At 45.9% G+C, this 5,913-nt stretch overlaps 1 long non-coding RNA gene across 1 annotated transcript; it reads right to left on the minus strand.

Moving 5' to 3' along the window:
• Window positions 1–1,500: 1,500 nt before the first annotated feature.
• LOC112493773 lies at window positions 1,501–4,291 on the minus strand. Its single transcript, XR_003058503.1, has 3 exons — window positions 3,913–4,291; window positions 2,217–2,314; window positions 1,501–2,126 (listed from the first exon to the last, which is right to left on the minus strand). It is a non-coding gene; the product is annotated as an uncharacterized LOC112493773 (long non-coding RNA).
• Between the last annotated feature and the right edge of the window lie 1,622 nt (window positions 4,292–5,913).

The following is a 5,913-nucleotide window of genomic DNA, read 5'->3' on the forward strand; positions in this document are numbered from 1 at the left end:
AGTTTGGTTCTTTTTTTTGGTCCATTCTTATATTACACTCGTTGTTTTATTCTCCAACCAGACCCCTTTATTGGCTCCCTCGTCGTTATCCATGCTTCGAGATAAATTGCTGCAGTACGCATAATTACGGTACGACCTGCCTACGTGGAAATTATAAAATAGCGTCGCTACGGGCTAACTTTACCCGCGAGACTCAGATAAGTATTAAAAGGTTCTAATTGGATTTTAAAGCGCTTTATCAGCCACTTAGCGCCTATACGCTTGTAGCCGCAGGCCCTCTAAAGGCAAAGCAGCGTGTCTCCCCGTTAGACGCATCCGAGATAACTCTACGGATTTTTGATGTCGCACTTACCATGTAACTTTTCTCAATTACAGTCACGAATGTGAAAATTACAGCCGCTCGTTACAGGCCGATTATTCATCGTTAATTGCGGGTATCGATCAACGACCTACAGGGCTATTCAGCTTGAACGGACCAGTCACACTTGACAACTGTCCTGTGCTATCGTTGGAGATAAATGTGAGTTAGCGAAAAATATATTCGCGATAACTTCTTCCTCTGTTTTCCTTGTTAAGTATTGGCGATTGATCGCTTAGGCAAAGTGACGTAGTGACAGCTGTCAAATTGTTTGGTTACCTTTCAAATGAATAACCCTGTACATTGTATATATGTGTACCTTTATTCGAATGTTAATCGACACTCGCCCACGTATCCTTTAGCAGATGAGGATCCAGCATCCCAGATCTCTCCTTCACTTGGAATAAACTCGTTTTACATCGGTATCGTAATTCCATTAGACACCTCCGTCGGTACACGCGCGATTCCTACTACTTTCTTTTCAATGAGATATTTATAGCAGTCGATCCTACGAAGAGAAAGCACGAAGACACTGTAAGGTATTACGGATATAGAAGACCAGTGTGGTATAGTATATTGTATATATATATATATATATCGAAGAACCGCTTCCTCCTGGTTACCTTGTGAGACCCGAGGGACCTGGGGAATTTCTCTATTTGGCTAAGCGTTTTTAGCGGCGACAGGCACTTGATGCCTGAGTGGGACCCCGAGGTGCGGTACTTGAGATCAGCATTATAAGCGAGATTATCTGGTTCCCAGGAAGCCCTTTATTCATGGCACCGAGGTACACCCGACAACGAGAAAGGTCTCGAGAAGGTGCAAGGGCTCGAAAGGGCTCATATTCAGGAGCGCTCTGTATTTCTCAACGGAGGCTCCAGGTCTCGCTCATTGTTCAATCCATTGTGCAGTTCTGATCCGTGAATGACGTACGTACTGCGTTCCGATTCTAAACTACGTCTTGAGAGGTTCACGAGTACCGAGAGACGTTCTTCGGGTTCTTTTTGTCAACGGTCTTGTCTATTCTCTTTTCTTCTTTATTATAACGTGCGCCGAAATTGCCTCGTTGAGAATGTTTTCTTTTTCTTTTCATTTTTGTACGGGTAGAATTTTTTTATAACCAAGGATATTTATTGCAGTAATATAAATTGGGAAGACGAGTCAAAGGTTAATGCAGATATTTAATTTAAAAAAGAATTACAGTTCGATTAAACGGGTACAAGACAATCAAAAGGGAATGAGAGTACGTAAAATTATTAGGGAGGAAACTGAATCCAAAGAGGGTTGATAAGCTGTCTCGACTGTCATCTGACCCCAAATTAATATTTTCGTGAACATATTCAGAAATGAAAAAAAAAGCTTTGGACTTGATTAATTTTTTGAAACGTCAAACATCACCTCAGGGTGGTTCTACCACGTGTCTCTATCGCTCTGTGTACCTTACTGGGCTCATATATGTAGATACTGGAATATGGATCCTGATGGTCAGAATTCCAGATGCAATGACAACGATGGATCCCTAATGTGGGCAATGAGAATTGGGAATCTATAACAGCTACTGTGCATCAATGTACCTAGCACTCCCGGTGCTTCTGGTATTCCTGCTTCTCGTCCCGCCACTGTTTGCAAAGCGGTGTATTATACTGTCAGCCATGTCGAGGATTAGCAAACGCGATACATCGGAGCCAGAATCGTGCGGCGCATCTGTTCGCGCGAATTCCCTACGGCCGTTGCATTGCAATCAACCTCGTCCTCCACGTTCGACCTCCTGAAAATTTGCAAGTACAGCGAAAACGTCTGGCGGCTCGTACTTACGATGTCCACGTAATGCGGTCCGGTCAGTAGCTGGTAGGTTTACCTTAAATTCTGGGTCATGCAAAACATTACTCACTTCCAATTCATTGTTACGTACATTTCTCACGTCAGTATATGTATACATACGGTACATGAAGGTTTCTGAAAATAAGAAAAATTTGATCATCAGGAAAATATTTATTTTTACAAAAAAAAAGTATTTTTTTTCATAAATTATTGTTGCAAATAAAGTTTCGCAGAACTGATATTTTTTACTCGTACACGTAATTACTATGTGTGACCGATGCGGGCGTGTCTAGGCGGCGGCACTTTATCTCGCGTGTCACGTGACATTTGTTACTTTATGTGTAAAATAGGTCCCGTGTCACAGGTTTATCTAATGCCTTCAATATCAACGAAACAACTAGCGGCCCGCGGGAAATTAAAGAAAGACTTGAAAAAAAATGAGGAAGAGGACCGAAAATTTTGAGTAACATTTATCGGTAGACATATACAATACTATGTCTATCTGGATCCTTGGAACGGGGGAGGGGGGGTTCGATATCTCGAAATACCCATTTTTTTTCCAAAGGAAATGATCCCACCCCACCGAACCCGCAGCTACCTCTTATAAGCGTTCTCCTCTTCCTGACATGCGAGCACCCTCATAGATACGCATTCGATCGACAAGCCCCGACGCACTTAGGACTGCTTGCAAACCAAATCGAGCGCTTTATCGTTATACATTTAGGGTGGCGAATAGTGTTCACCGAATACAGTATTAAACGAGCGAGCCCAATTATATTTCCCAGTCGGGTCTCTCGAAGACCGTAAACGTAGGTTCTCGAATCTCAGGGCTCTAGAGGGATCGATAAAATTTCGTGGCGGGCAACGCGAAGCTAGTGAGTCGCGTTTCCGAAAATTTATGGAAATTCTACGATAATGCGTCCCTCGCGTGAGGATAGGGCTGTGTGTGCGTGGCTGGCAAATCGGAGGGTACAGAACAACAGAACGTTGAAGAAAATAGTATGAATATACGTGCCAAGGTATAGGAACTATAAGGGATGATTACCTTGGTAGGGGGTGACTCTAGAAGGGGTGCATTAGTGGTATCGTGCATATACTAAAGTTATATATATGTATACGTGCTGGGTACGGCTTCGGACACGTACCAGTAGAACGCTATATATATACATATATATGTATATATATATAGAGCTAGTCTTGCAAAGGTAGGCGAATGTGGTATGGAGATAAGTAGGATGCCATATTGATTGCGACTGACTCGCTGGTGGTCGGAGTTCGAAAGTGAGGAACTGCCGTGAGGATCGGCGGTGGGTTCTGAGAGTAGAAGGAGAGTAACACGAAGACGCGGACTAAAGAGTAAAGAGAGTCAGAGGGCGGCGAGAAGCAGGCACCGCTCTCGTAGAATTACAGGATCGATATTAAATTGCGATAGTTCCCGTTTCGACTGCAGGGCGTTCGCGTTTGCGCCCTCGGCCGGCCCTCCCGACCACCACTTACACACCTACCTAAAACAAGACACCCATGACCTACGACCCATTTGAGCACCTTCATCTGGCATTGTACCACCGTATAGGAAGAGTCTCCTATAGTATATTTGAGCTTCTCGGTAAATTTATAACGCGTCCCGTAACGTCATAGCAGATTGTCGTTATCTTCCTATATCTGGGTTACGTATCCATGTTACATACTTATCGGACTCATATATTTACCACCTTGATTCCACTTCGTCTCACCGTATCTAACTTGGTCCTGGTCGCCTCGTACCGTGACGGTTTATCGTCCCCCAGATTTGGTCTCGTGGGGAAATACCACTAGACCACTCGCTTCCAATAACCCGTCGCGCAACGTGGCCTCCTGCTCACCTGTTACCGCATAGCGAACCTCCTGCCAGTGACGTTCAACGCTACAGCAGGGAAAGATTAGAATTCTAATCCAGGCTGGATAGCGCACAGTGAATACCGTGAACCACGAAGCACCACTAGGTCCCAGTACTACTGCTTTCCAGGGCTAATAGAGATTTAACGCTCGGCCGGGATATTGATCCCGACGGTGGGTCAAACTCGTGACGAGTCGCTGCCGTCGACGACTAGGTGGACGGCGTCGAGACGCCCGTGATCGAGCTAACCGTTCTTGATATTTAATTAGTCGGCCGACGCGCACGCGACTGTCGAGCCTCCCTACTTGGAATCGAATCCCGTGGCCTCTTATACGGTGGCCCTTTAACAGGGAGTAGGTGGTACCGATCGATTATTCCGGCAGAGACCGCTTGACGTCGCGGCGTCGACGTCGGGAGACGTCGGGAGCGCCGAGAGTCGAAAAGTCACCGGGGACGACACACGATCCGCAATTAGTAATGACGAGCATGTAACGCGTTCACCATCCAACGGGTACATCTGCCGCCGTGGGTATGCGCCCCTGGCGTCCTTTTCTGTTTTTATGAACACCTTTTTAAAGCGTCCCGACGTCTCGTACGGTGTCAAATAAATTTGTAACGGTACACTCGGGAATATTTTAAGAGCCTCAGCATCCATCGCGGTATCGTTTTACAGATGCGAAATATCAACAATTTCTTGCACCCGCTTAAGGTATCTACCGACGCCCGGCGTCCCTTACGCCTCAGACCGCTTCGTACGTACACCCGGTATGTGTGTGACTTAGGGACGTCATGGAAAAAATGACTGCGAGAGAGACTCTCTCTCTGTCGGTCTCACGAGGGACAAGGGGACGATCCAAGAAGGCCACGACGGGGGTCGCCACTTCCTGGAGGGCGTCGTTCCGTTCGCAATGCCTCCACCTCGTCATCGCTTCCTGTGTTTACGTCGCTGTCTAATGTTTCGTTACACTTGAAGTGCACGCAGCCCGACATCTCGCTGACAACTTGTCAGACTCCGCTGGAAGCTTTTCTGATAGTCGACACATGGAGATCGTCTGTCGTCGTCTTGTAAACTATGCTTACGGTTGCCGCGCTCTCGATCTCTGGACACAACCGAGGTTTGGTGTCGTTAACCATCAATTTCTCTAGCTACTATATTCAACGATCGAGATCGACGTCCGGTGACAACTGCGACTTTCAATTCTTATCAGGTCCATCCTCTCGATACCCGATGGACCCTGGATCCTACGGTGAAAGGATCTTCACCTGTGAGCATACTTCGACTTCCTTGGGCGCGATAAACATCTCCTCGATTCTCGATGTCACGTGGTCGATCCTTGGATAGCAAACGCGTGAGATCGAACGGAAAGATCCTGGTAATAGATACCTATATACATGGCTGATCCTATAAACCGATGGGATAACGATCCATTCTGGATCCTGGGTACGTTCGGTGAAGATCGCTTGGTCAGATTTGGGTAAACGAGGAACTTTCGGGAGAAATCGTTTAAGAGGATTATGAGCCGAGAAAATTAAAATATTGCCACGGGGAAAAGATATGACAAAGGGGCCTCGCCAAATTCATAATGCCTTAATATTACTTCCTTTCATTAGACGGCTCCTTTAGTTTAATGCGATTATTCTTATAATGACCCAGGAGCGGGTAGCAGGGCTCGTAATTCCTGCTTCAAGTTTTACCGCGCCTCGAACAACAAGGAGGCTACGGTTGAGGTGGGTATGGAAGAAGTGAAAAAAAAGGCAAAAAAATCTAAGCTGTTAAATTCATTAAAAATTTACGTCCTCGAGCGAGGGTAGGAGTCACTCTTGTTCGTTTAAAATGACGAAACCTCTGTGCGCCCTT

The sequence above is a fragment of the Cephus cinctus genome, unplaced genomic scaffold (genome assembly GCF_000341935.2).
Source record: "Cephus cinctus unplaced genomic scaffold, Ccin1 Ccin1_scaffold0153, whole genome shotgun sequence".
Taxonomy (NCBI): Eukaryota; Metazoa; Arthropoda; class Insecta; order Hymenoptera; family Cephidae; genus Cephus; species Cephus cinctus.